Here is a 12,345-nt window from a genome sequence, read left to right as displayed (position 1 = left end):
CCTGGAAGCCTCTCCTCCTCTGCTGGCCTCCTCATATCCCTGATCCTACAAGAAATCTCCCTTCTCACAACGATGCAACTTCTGAGAAGCCTCCATCTCTTTTGAATCTTATTTTTTCCCAGTTAGGAGAAGAGATGGAAAATAAGAGCAAGAATAGGACAGGGGTCATCCACCTTGCAGGCTTTCTGTCCTGGCTGCCCTGGGAGGAGACCTGGTATAGTGCTGTGGTAGCCTGCGTGTGTCCTCTCCCAAGAAGAGGGGACCCAAAGGCCCAGGGATCAGGATCAGGCTGGAAGTAGTGGTGGTGCTGGCCTGCTGTCATAGAATCTAAATTCTGAAACCACAAATCAGTCCCTGGGCTATACTGCCAACAACTCCAGCCTCAGCTCCCATGCCTGGCGGGGAAAGTGCCTTGCTCTGAGAGGCTAAGCCCCTCCTTCCTTAGCACCCCCTCCAAATGCCAATCCCGGCCCAACCCACCCAGCTAGCCCCTCCCACTGCCTTCCATCTCCACTGCTCTAGGCCTGGGCTTCTCCTCTGCTGAGAATAAGGACACCTTCAGGAGGAGGAATGGTCCAGATTGCAGTGGATTTCTTAGAGCCAGTCTGAGTAACCATGCACTGCTCTGGGCATACGCAAACTCCCTGTATATTGCAAATATGCATGCAGTGACCTATACTCAGATGCCCACAGAACTCCAGGACACAAAAGGGAGCTGCTCCCAAGCACTAGAGAGTTACTCAAGGTCAGAACTGGAAAGAACTCAGGGAGTGTCCTGTCCAACCCTGCCATTGTCAACGATAGAGAAACTGAGGTCCAGAGCCAGGAAGTGGTTTGTCTAAAGTCATACTTGGGATAGGCTTGGAAGTCAGGAGGCTTGGATTCTAGGTGGTCCAGATTGTCTGTGTGCTCTGAAGCAGAGAATTCATTGGGCCTCACTTGTCCCCTTCTGTAAAGCCAGATCCTGTGTGGAGGGGAGGGCTTGGGCTAAATGATCTTCCAAGGTCCATTTTTTGGGCTGACAGTTTGTGGTTCTCTGTGTACTGATGTAAAAGTGTGACAATAAGCAGTAATAAACTGAGTTCAGACAATAATGGGCACCATCTTGGCCAAAGGCAGACTATTTCCTCTCGGGAGTTCAATGCTTACACCCTCGCAACTGAGTACCAGCCACACTCCTGGTCCTCCTTGTCCCCTCAGAGGCTGGTGCACTGGTTTTTACTGCTCTTCTGTGTCAGGGGTGGGTTATTCTTCAAATCAAAAGTGCTATTTTTGGACACAGCAACCTGAGCAGTAAATAATTAATGTGTGTAATTAGAAGAGGAAGGCTTAAAGCTGACAATTTTTAACCAGGAATCAATGCACCCATTGTACCAGCCTGGCCTTCTCACCCGACCAACCCCCAACACTGCCCACACACCTACCAGCTTCCCCAACTGCCTCCCTCAACTGGGAGACCAGCATTCCCAAGACTGCCAGCAGGGTTCATGGAATCAGACTCTGCTCCTTCCCCAACAAAGTTCCATTCTCTGCCTTCTCCCCTACAGAAATTGGTCTGCCTGCAGCTGCCCCTCACAGCTTGCTTTCCCGACCCCCTAAAGCTGTGCTGGGCTCCAGGTCCAGGCTCTCTGCTCTTGGGACACATGTAATCTACCTCCCCTGCTCAAGATGCCCCAACAATTCAGGGAGTTTGCATTTCAAGAAACTCCCATTAATATCAATTTACTTCACTGAAACCTCGGGTTCTTCATCAAGTTGATGATTTATGATAAAATCAATTAAATTACAGCCACTTAGGGCCCAGCCGCTTCCTCTCAGATTTCATTGGTGCGGGGCCCAAGTGTCTGGTGGAAAAATGCAAGTTTAGCTGGAGGCGAGGAAAGATAATTCTGCGGCTGAGAAAATTTAATGCAAAACAATTTCCAGGCAAAGCCGGGCGTCTGGACAGAAATGCAAGAGCCACCAGTTGGCCTGCGGAAATAACTATCTGGGGGTCAAAATATTTTTCTCCCCACCTCCATCATCGTGCATGGCTCCTTTGCTCTGTTCCCCTTTGTGCTCACCCATCCCCTCCCAAACAGAGACTTTGGGGGAGTTTGAGCAGTACTGGTGGAACCCAAGCCAGCCTCAAACCAACATCCCCTACCACTGCAGGCCTTTTTCTCCCCTCCCCCTCCCCTCCCCTCCCCTCCCCCTCCCCTCCCCTCCCCTCCCCCTCCCCTCCCCTCCTCCCCCTCCCCTCCCCTCCCCTCCTCCCCCTCCCCTCCTCCCCCTCCCCCGCCCCTCCCTCCCCTCCCCGCCCCTCCCTCCCCTCCCCTCTCCTCCCTCCCCTCCCCTCCCTCCCCCTCCCCTCCCCTCCTCCCTCCCCTCCTCCCCTTCTCCTCCTTCTCCTCCTCCTCCTCCCCACCGAGCTGTGCTCACTAATTCCTCAGTCTCCCATGGCAAAGTTAAACGTTCAAAGTGAGTATCGGGCAGCATGGGCAGATGGCACGCAGGGGCCAGGGACCAGGCCGGGTGGGCGCTGTTGCGCGTGGCTGTGGGAGGAAAGAAAGCACAGGCTGAAGGAGCACTACTCCATGGCGAGGGCACAAGGCGGCAAAGTGTGTCCAGAGCTACCCCTTGCCAGGGTACCAAGACCTGAGAACACCGAGTCCCCCCTCGGGCTCCCTGTGTGCTCACTTGTAAAGCGATGCTGTACCCAACAAACCCCAACCCGAACACAATGTGCACTCACACAATACACAAAACACATCTACGTGTGTGTGCTTTCACACTCTCCTTATACCTCACATTCTGTCCCGGCAAAGGGACAGTTCCCACCATCTCCCCACATCTGGGAAAATAAATCCCAGCGAATCAACCTGGCATTGCCTTCCACTCCAAGGAGAGAGGCTTCTCCCGCCTCTGCTCTCTTTGGTTTTTGGTTTCCAGAGCAGGCAGGGAGTAAACACATCTTCTCTGAAGCCATAAATCACCCCCTCTCCTACCTTCTCAGTTTAACACCCGGCCTCAGCGCAACCCCTTGTAGTTTCAGCTTCAAATAACCCGCGAGGTGCTATTAGGTTCTGGCCATAGGTGGCGACTGGACTGCGGGAGCAGGGCCCAGCCAGCCCCCACCCCAGCAGATACCCCTCACATTTGCTGCACAACCCCAAGCTCCCAACTCCAGCGGAAAACCGTCTGCAGCCTCCAACCGTCTGCAGCCCTTCCTTAGCGAGAGCGCTCCCCAGGCCCTAACCGGGTCCTGTCCACACCCCACATTCCTCCACACCTCCCCGCACCCTCCGCCCGCACCGCCTCTTTAACTCGCCCCCATCTCTGTCTTCCAATGTTGCGATCCTCCTCCTTCCCGACCCGGGGGCGGGGGTTTCAGGCACCCCCCGCTCTCCACCCGGAGCCCGGCCCGGCGCCCGCTCGGCACCGACACCTACCTGTGCGGCTCCGCTAGGGCGCGGGCAGCGGCGGGGGGCCGGCCGGGCCCGGATCCCGGGGCGCCAGCGGGGGCTGGGCGGCCGGCCGCATCTCAGTCCCACCGGCCGGCGCGGGGAGAGGCCCGGAAGCGCGCCCCCAGTCCTCCTCCTCCGCCGCCGCCGCCGCCGCCGCCGCTTTGTTCGGCCCTCGAAGCGGCGCGCGGCCGGCCCGCGTGGGGCTGCGGGAGGCGGACGGGCCCGGCTCGGAGCTGGGTCGCGGTTTCGCTGCGCGAGCGGGCCGAGCGGCCGGGCGGGAGGAGCCGCGTCTGCCGGGGGCACCGCGAGGCGAGGCGCGGGGAGCCGGGGGCGCCATGGCGGAAGGCGGGCGCGCAGCGGCTTTTCAATGTCACCGGCGAAATGGGTTCCATATGTCCGGCTCGGCGGAGGAGGGAGGGGAAGGGAGAGCGTTGTGGGCAGGACGGGACAGGAGGATGGGGGGCGCGATGGAGGGAGCCCAGCGGCGGCCAGGGGGTGATGGGAGGATTGGAGAGGCGAGAAAGGTTTTCGTTTTCCATTTTCCCTGGAGTTGTCTAAAGCTGCTTAGGCTGGTGGGAACTTTCTCTTTTCTTTCCAGAAAGATCGGGGAGGGAGGAGATAAGCGAGGGTAGCATCCGTTTGTTCAGACGGGGGTGGGGGTGGGGTTCAAGAGAGGAGATGCGGATTGGAGGTGAAAGGGAAAGTTCTCAGGCTGCTGGAAGATCAACTTCTTCTCCCTGTCCCCGAAGAGGGAAAGAAGAGACCAAACCCAGGAGCAGCAGAGAGGCCAAGGAAGGATTCCCTGGGTCTGGGTGTGAGAGACCGACACCAACCACCAGCCCACCCACCCAACCCCACCCCACCCCAGGGATTCAGTTTTGGGAGATTCCAACCTTTAAGTTACTGAAGATGGTGATGGAAGAGGAGTTTGAAGTGCCCAAGACATCTTGGCCATTCCAGACACTTCAGTTCCTGCCCCAGCTGCCTCACACCTGATTTAGCACCCCCAGGGCCTACTCTAGTCCCCTTGTTTCTGGGATGGCCTCGGCTTTGGGCAGCTGCTGGTAAGAAAGCACAGAGTCTGGAGGAACTTCCAGACCCTACAGCCCTCTCCTCAGTCTGTGCCCGCCCGCCCCCCCCCCAAGGGGATGGGTCTTTCTCTGCATTTCTGTCTCTATTTGTTTTTCTCTCTTCTCTTTTCCCTTCCCTTCCTTTCCTTTCCCTTTCTCTCTTTCTCTCTGCCTTTTCTAACCTTCTCTGTGGTCTCTGTCCCTTTCTCACAGTCCCTTTGTCTTCTCACACTCTGCTTCTTTGTCTTAAGTGAATTTGAATTGTGCCTTGCTAAGGACTTAGGAGTGTCTCCGGAAGTCACTTCTGGCCTCACTTATTAGGCTGCCCCTCTGGGCAGTGTGGAGCCCTTGGCCTCAGAACCCTGTCCTTTTGGCGAGGGTGGGGAACCCATCCTTCTGCCGTGGAGACATCTTCTACAAAGAAGGGGGCAAAGTGAGTGGTTTCCTTTCCACCTCCCTTCTCACTTAACTCTGGTTTTGTGAGTGTGTTTGCGTACCCATCCAAATTGTGGGATGTCTTCTGCCAGGACAGCCTCCCTGCCCCTCTGAGTGGCCTTTGTCTCCATTCTCTCTGTCATCCTTTCCTTGGCCTCTGCCTTGACTTCCCGCCTCAGAAAGGGATCCTGCTGCTTGCTCTCTCTCTGGGCCCTCTCTTTTTACTTCAATCTCTCTCTCTCCTCATCTTTCTATCTAACTCCTGTGCTCATTAAAGCATTAGCAGCCCAGTTTCTTAAAGGCATGGGGATAAACACTATAATTATATACAGAAAGTGGACACCAGCAGTGTCTGGGGAGAAGACAGAGTCAGCGGCTTTCCTAAAGCCCCTTTCATCAAATACATTCTATCCCATCTCCTGCACAGCAAAAAAGCAAATGGGGTGCGTGTGTGTGCAGAACTGGTAAGAAGCAGGGTGATTCGTAGCTAAATGAACCAAATGCATATATTTTTTAAAAAAACAACAAACTTGCTGATTTGAAGGGTAGGCCTATATGCCTGGATGGAGGGCATCAGGCCTCACACAGGGAAGTTTAGCAAGGGGCCAGCGATTGACTAAAAGATAATGGTGGAGAGGGATGTTTTCTCTGCTTTTGTCTCCTGGGCAGAGTCTGAGTGTGAGTTGGGGAAAGGGAAGAGGAGGGGGTATCCGGAGGGCCAGAAGAGACAAAGACCTGACCCGGCTGAGAGAATGGAGAGGAAAAGCGGGGAGACCAGGCCTCCACGTCACAGGCAGAGGCAGCAGAAGGAGGGGAGACGGAGAAGGGGGAAGGAGTTGGAATCACAGGGGCCGGGGCCTGTGAGATTGGCTCCCAGCTCTCCCCACTGGCTCTGGCCTGTCCCAAGGAGCACATCCTTCAGCCTTCTCCTGCTATTCCCCATCCTCCAAAACAGGTTGAATTCAGAAGCTACTAACACCCACCATTCCACCCTTCATGTCCCTTTTCCCCTCCAAGGAAGAGTTAATCCTTTCTCCCTCTCTCCAGCATTCTAAGACTTTGGCCTAAATTCTGGAGTACTGGATTGGGGGTGAACTCACCCTCTCCACATTTACCCCCCTTCACTTTCCAGGTGAGGGAGAAGGAAATCCTTGCCTCCCACACTGAGTGTGTGTGGTATTCTTCAACACCCAAGGATGGGGGGCCTGAAGGGTATGGAGCCCGCTATCCCTCAGGTCTCTCTGCTGCCTCCTCTGACCCTTCCCACCTGCCCCGTGAGCTCCAGCCCTGTCAAAGCTGCCCCTGAATCCAGACTCTCCCCAGGCCCTTTTAGCGAGGCCAGGTAATGTCCCCACCCATCCCAGCCTAGGGTCTTGGACTTTTCCTTCTCTTTCTCCCTAAACCCTTTTCAACCCAGACTCCCAAATTAGGAGGCCTCACCTACCAGCCACCCTAAAAGCTGCCTGTTAACAAGAAGAAGTCTCAGCGCCCACTTGGAGCAGAGCGTGGGAGTGAGCTCCTGGACGCCAGCACTGGGGCCTAAGCCACCACTCCAGGACGCAGCTGATGCCATGAATAATTAACACCTGGGCGTGGCATCACTAATTTTCCTGCTCAAAGGTTTACACTAGCAGGCAGAGTTAAGTATCACAGATAATAGTGGCTATAAAGTCAGTTGGCCAGGCTCCAACCAGGGAAGGAGAAGCTAGCAGCCCCGACTGAACTTGGCAAAGGCTCTGTCCCTCATCCATAACAACTTTGGGGCGCAGCGCATAATATCCCCAAAAGCCGCCTCTGGCTTTGCTCTCTACCAGCAGACCCTTCCCTACTGGGGAGGTACTGAGACCTCCATATGAAATCAGAGGGGAAAGTTACCAGCTCTCCCCCTCCCAATCTGTACCCCATTTGCTCCCTTTTTGGATGGAGGTTTAGTGAGAGGAACACACCCCATGTCCTGAAACACTCTCCAACTTTCTGAGACCACCTGATTCCTGGAACATTTCTTTTCTAGAACAACTTAGAGAACTTCTCCCTCCTTTAGCCCCAGACACATATAGTCCCTCACTGCTGAGGAAACTTTCTTTGTTTCAGGAGGTCGAAGGAAGGCTACCGGGGTGTGAATTCACTTCCTTGTTTTGTTAGACAGGAGGGTGGGAAGCCAGAGCTTTCAGCTTCCCTCCCTGCCCTTCAGCCTCTGCCTCCATTGTCTCCCCCAGTTTGGGTAGCTCCTTCCCCACCCTCAGCTCCCTGTCATATATTCAATACATCAGTCCTACAGGTTAAGCTTTAATACTATAACTGAATCCCTCCAGCCCCCTCCAGTTGCAAAGGATCTACTTGGTCCCCCTCGACTACAAAAATCTTTGCCTTCAACTTCAGTAATTTTTTCCCCTGCCTCCACCTCTCTTGCCCCCAGGTTCCTTCTGCCTTCAGAGTTGGGTTCTTTACCCCCAGCCGGCGTCAGAGCAACCAGACTCCTGGAGGGGAACCGCTGAAAAATGAAGCTCTGTCTGCTGCTGCAGGAATGTTGGCTCTATCAGGCTCACAAACATAATTTTTATATTAGATCGTGGTCTTTGACTGGGTTTATATGCCAATGAGGCATTTCTGGTTTACCAAATTTATACAGATCTCACCTTAACTGATAATCACAGATACTGCAATTTAAGACCTCCAGCTATAGAGCTTTCATATTAACTGTTGATATATTACTGAAAATCGTCTGAAATAACCAACTTCTGGGAACAGAGCAGAGAGAGAGGAAGTGCCTCCGAGAGTGACTCTTTCCCGGCCACAGAAATAGCCCAGCTTCCACATCATTTTCTGTGAGAAATGATTTATCGAAGACATGGCCATAAACAACACAACTCACTCACAAACACACGCAGATGCGCGCGCGCACAGGCGCGTGCACGCGCACACACACACACACACACACACACACACACACACACACACACACACACACAATGGCTGGCATGCCAGCCGAGAAGCTGACACCCATATTGCTATAAATCAAGAAAAAGGTTGGAGGAGAGGGAGAGGGAGAGAGATAGAGAAGAGGAATATTCCTAAAATCTCTATGCAATGCCTCAATGGGTATAAACACACAGAGGACCATGTGAAGAGAAATGGCAGGAAATGAAGATGGCTATTTGTCACATTCTACGACAATAACATTAATAACAAACAATAAATTTACATGGACATATAAGACGCGGTAGGTAGTGAGAAATCCCGTCTACTTACAATACCCCAGCCCGCGGTGTGCCTCCGGCTGCGGGGCTGTTTTATTGCTGCCTCCCTCTCTTTTTCTCTCTCTCCCTCTCTCTCCCCCTCTCTCTTTTTTTTTCTCGGGGTACAGGCTTGTTTTTCAAAGGACAGTTGAATTGCACGTCAGAAACAGGGAGACCGAGCCTGCGATTTTCCTGACGAATACATATCTATTCTGCAACCTCGGCATTAATTATTTAATGAATCACGTGACCAGGAGGGGGAAGGGGGTCTTTCGATTTCAGGCTCAAAGGACCACTATGACCTTCCCCTTCAGGAGGAGAAATTTTCCTGCAAAATAGCTTCCCCCCAACCCACAAATGGAATAGCAGCTAGTTCTCTCTCCCACATTCACATCTGTATCTGCTGTATCTGCATTCCCTAACCAGCCCCCCCAGAACACACACTTACCCACAGCCCACCTCTCCTCTCTCCCTTCTCCTCCTGCTCTGCTTAGTTCGTGGAGGTGCAGAAATAGTCTGCAGGGGCTTCTGGGGGGTGGGGTGGGATGGGCGCAGAGTCCTTCTCCAAGCCCCTGCATTTCTCAGCAACCAGTTCCTCTCTCTGCATCCCCCAACTCTATTCTCTCCCTCACGCCTAGGGTATTTTAGTGGGACCCACTCCCCCTCTTCCTTAAATAACCAACAAAATTTCTAAAGAGACCAGCTTCAAAAGAAGCATTTCATAAGTCCAGATTGTATATGTGTAAAGAATGGGGCTTCTGGCTTTAATTCTCTTTTTAAAAAGATCTTTTGTGGTACCTTTTGAAAGGGCAGAAAAGGGACAGGGTGAAGAGATGACTCGGGAGCTTCCAGAGTTGAGAGTAACCACAAGGGGGACTTGTTTTCGTTGTGTTGTTACTATTATAGGGAACCAAAGTCTACTGACTGACTGAGAATATGCTCTAGAGACAAAAGACCTGGACTAAGTTTCCTACACAAAAGAAGTGGACACTCAGTCTCTCTGTACCCATCCTGTCTCACCCTTCCCCACCCCCCAACACACCAGTGAAGACAGCTGGAGATTTGAACTGGAGGGGAGGAGAAGGAAAGGGAAGAAAGAGGCTTTGAAGTTGGCCTGACAGCCCTGTCCCCATTTCCCAGGTGTTAGTACCCCTTGCTTCCAAGCAGCAGACAATGGAGACAGATCAATAGGAAAAAGATGGGGGGATTGCATATTAAAATGTTAAAACACTGGTGATGATAGGAGAAATCCAGTCCCTTGGCCTAGAGAGAGAAATGTACGCAGAATTCTTCATCTCAGATATGAACAAAACAAAACAAAACAGAACATGCCCCCAAACCTTCACATACAGCTTGGCACCAGAAGAAGCAGACCAGTTATGACCAGAATCCCAGAACCGGAGTATTTGGCCACGGTGCGGGATGGGGTTGCAAAGGGAAGCAGGGAAGACATTCCTGAAGGAGCCCCTCGCTCACACTCCCAGCCTTATCTTCAGCAGCTCTGGGGCAGCGGCAGCGGCTGGTGGACTGGGAAGAACAGACGTGTTTTGGGGAGGGGGGCATGGGGCCCAGGGGCCGTCAGCGGTTTGTTTGGAGGGATCTGAACCAAAAGCAACTGGATGGGGAGAAGGTTGAGGACCCAGGTGCCCTAACCACCCCCGAAGAAACCGCCACCCCCGGGTAGTGTCCGGTCCAGCGGGTAGCGGCAGCGCAGCCCCTGCCTCGGGCACTGGGCCGGCCTGGTCCCTTCGGAATCTCGCTCCCAGCCCTCGGGTGGGGGCGCCGGCGGGCCTGGGCTCTGTAGGGGGGTGGTCGGCTTTGATTGTGCAGATACAAAACCCAGGCTGGTATTGAATTCAGCCCCGCGCCCGGCTCCCATGAGGGCAACTCCCTGCATGGTCCTGGCCAGAAATCCATTAAAACTGGTCCCCCAAAGAAAAGCAGTCCACTAAAGTCTAAAAGAAAAATACTAGGGCGTGGGGAGTGAGGGGGTGGGGGAGAGAAAAGAGGAGAGAGAATATGCTGGAGCATGGGAAGACAGCAATCTCTGAAACGGAGAAGTTATTTTTAAGGACGAGCAAAAGAAAAGCCAGTGACACGAAGGCACGCCGGGCAGGTTCTATTAAAATGCCCACACTCTTCGGATCCTGGGAATGTCCATGTTCAAATAAACAAGCGCCCGGGCGTGAGCAGAGTGCTTTCTTGCTGCCGATAAAGCGAACGTTTATACTGTGAGAAAGGCGAGATTGATTTACGAATCTGAACGTGCCTGTTTTATGGCCGATCACAAATCCGTCAGCGCTCAACTCACGCTGGGAAACTTCCCAACTCCGCTTTCCAACCAGACCTCCCCCCCTCCCGGGCCGCCGCTTCCCAGGGAGACCCACCACGGGCGCTGGGGCTGCCCCGGCGGCGACAGGCTCTGGCAGGAACCGGCAGCCCTACTCCGCCCAGACCGGTGCAAGTAGGAGCGAGGGTGGTGAGGGCCCAGGAACTGGAGGAAGAGAGGTCCAAAGATTCGGAGGATAGAGGTGGCCGCTAGAATCGTAGAAGGTGAGCCCAAGGGGCTGGGGAGCGTGCCCGCAGCACTCAGCTCTGCAGAGGTTGGGGTCTGGGAGTGAGGGAGGGGGAGGTCCCTCAGTTCCCCACCTGTGGGGCTGAAACCCTCAAAGGAACCCCAGCCTTCTCTTTCCATTGTTTTCCTCCTCCTTCCCTTTGGTGGACCTCTAATCCCCACATTGCAGAAAGCAGGTTGTAAAGACTCAGGTGACGAGATCTTTATCACCTGAGCCTATAGAGGGCTCACAACTGGTTATCTGCCCTTATGTGTTATGGGTGTACATCGCCCCAAATATTTTCATCCCAGGAGCAGTCCAGCTTGCCTTTCTGCTCGCTCTCTTTTCTTACCAAGGCCTCCAGCTCCTGCATTTATTAAACCTCCCAGGGACAAAGGAGAGGATACCAACCAACACCAGTTATTTCTTGCCTGAGACAGTCCCCAAGACATAGGAGACAATTTACAAAACGCAAACCAACACCCCACATACGTCCCAGCAAGTTTCTTTCTCTCCTAGTCTTAACTCAAGGGAACACTTCCTTCTTCCCAGCTGGAGTCTGTCTGTGTGTCTATCTGTCTCTCTCTTTGTCTCTATCCCCTCCTAAGAGGATGGCTGCTGGTGTAGATTTTTTTTTTTTTTTTTTTTTTTTTGCTGGTGTAGATTTTTAAGATACAGCAAGTAGAATACAGATTTGAAAAGGCTCTGTGTTCAGAGTTCACTTCTTAGCAAATCCTCCACACATCTCTCAAAAGTTGCTGGAAACTTTGGTTAACATGGCACAGCTGTCCCTGGTGATGGTCAGAACAGCCTGCACTGACCTTTCTCCCATCTCTCTTGCTCCTCTGGTGGGGAGGTACTCCGTGGGCTCTGTGAGTAGCTGGGGTGGGATTGGGGAGTGGGGAAGGGGTGAGAGTGATTATAGAAATAGCTTCCTAAACAAAGGGACTTCAGAAAATGGGTTAAGATTTTGTGGATTTGGATAACAGACCTCGAGAGACAGTAACCACAATGGGGGCCCTGTGTCTCCTTAGGACCCAGGGGTTTGTCTCCCTAGCCCTCTGAAGCCCCTGGACCTCTCATATCTGCCTCCCTTTGTCTTTCTTCCCTCAGCTCCCTCCAACAAAACAGGAAAGAAGGAGGGATGAACTGGACATGGATGGCAGGGTGAGTCTGCCTGAGGGAAGGAGCTCTGCACAGAGAGAGACCAGCACCCTACTTCCCTCCCCCACACGAGCTAAAAAATTTTTTTGTTCCTTTTCTCCCCAATGGACAGTAACAGAAAAATAATCCAGAAATTTCAAGATAGCAAAGAAGGGGTTGTGGGGGCTGGTGGGGGGTGGAGAAGATGGGACATACAACAGCCCAAGGACCCCTCCCTGCGGAGGTGTGACTTTCCCTTCTGGGCAGGAGGCAAGAGCCAACACAATGTCCAGTCTCAGAGAGGTCAAGGGGCTTCCGAGGTCATTTTGTGGTTCTAATACTGAGCTAATCGCCTAGAAAACGTGGCCTCTCCATGAACTCTCTCTCCTGCCAGCCTCCTACTTCCAAAGCCTCAGTGAGCCCCAGGGAAAAAAGGCCAGCACATTCTGGTCTGAGGCAG

Source organism: Lagenorhynchus albirostris, chromosome 20 (assembly GCF_949774975.1).
Source record: "Lagenorhynchus albirostris chromosome 20, mLagAlb1.1, whole genome shotgun sequence".
Taxonomy (NCBI): domain Eukaryota; kingdom Metazoa; phylum Chordata; class Mammalia; order Artiodactyla; family Delphinidae; genus Lagenorhynchus; species Lagenorhynchus albirostris.
The sequence above is the reverse complement of the archived record's forward strand: the minus strand, read 5'-3'. Positions refer to the sequence as shown.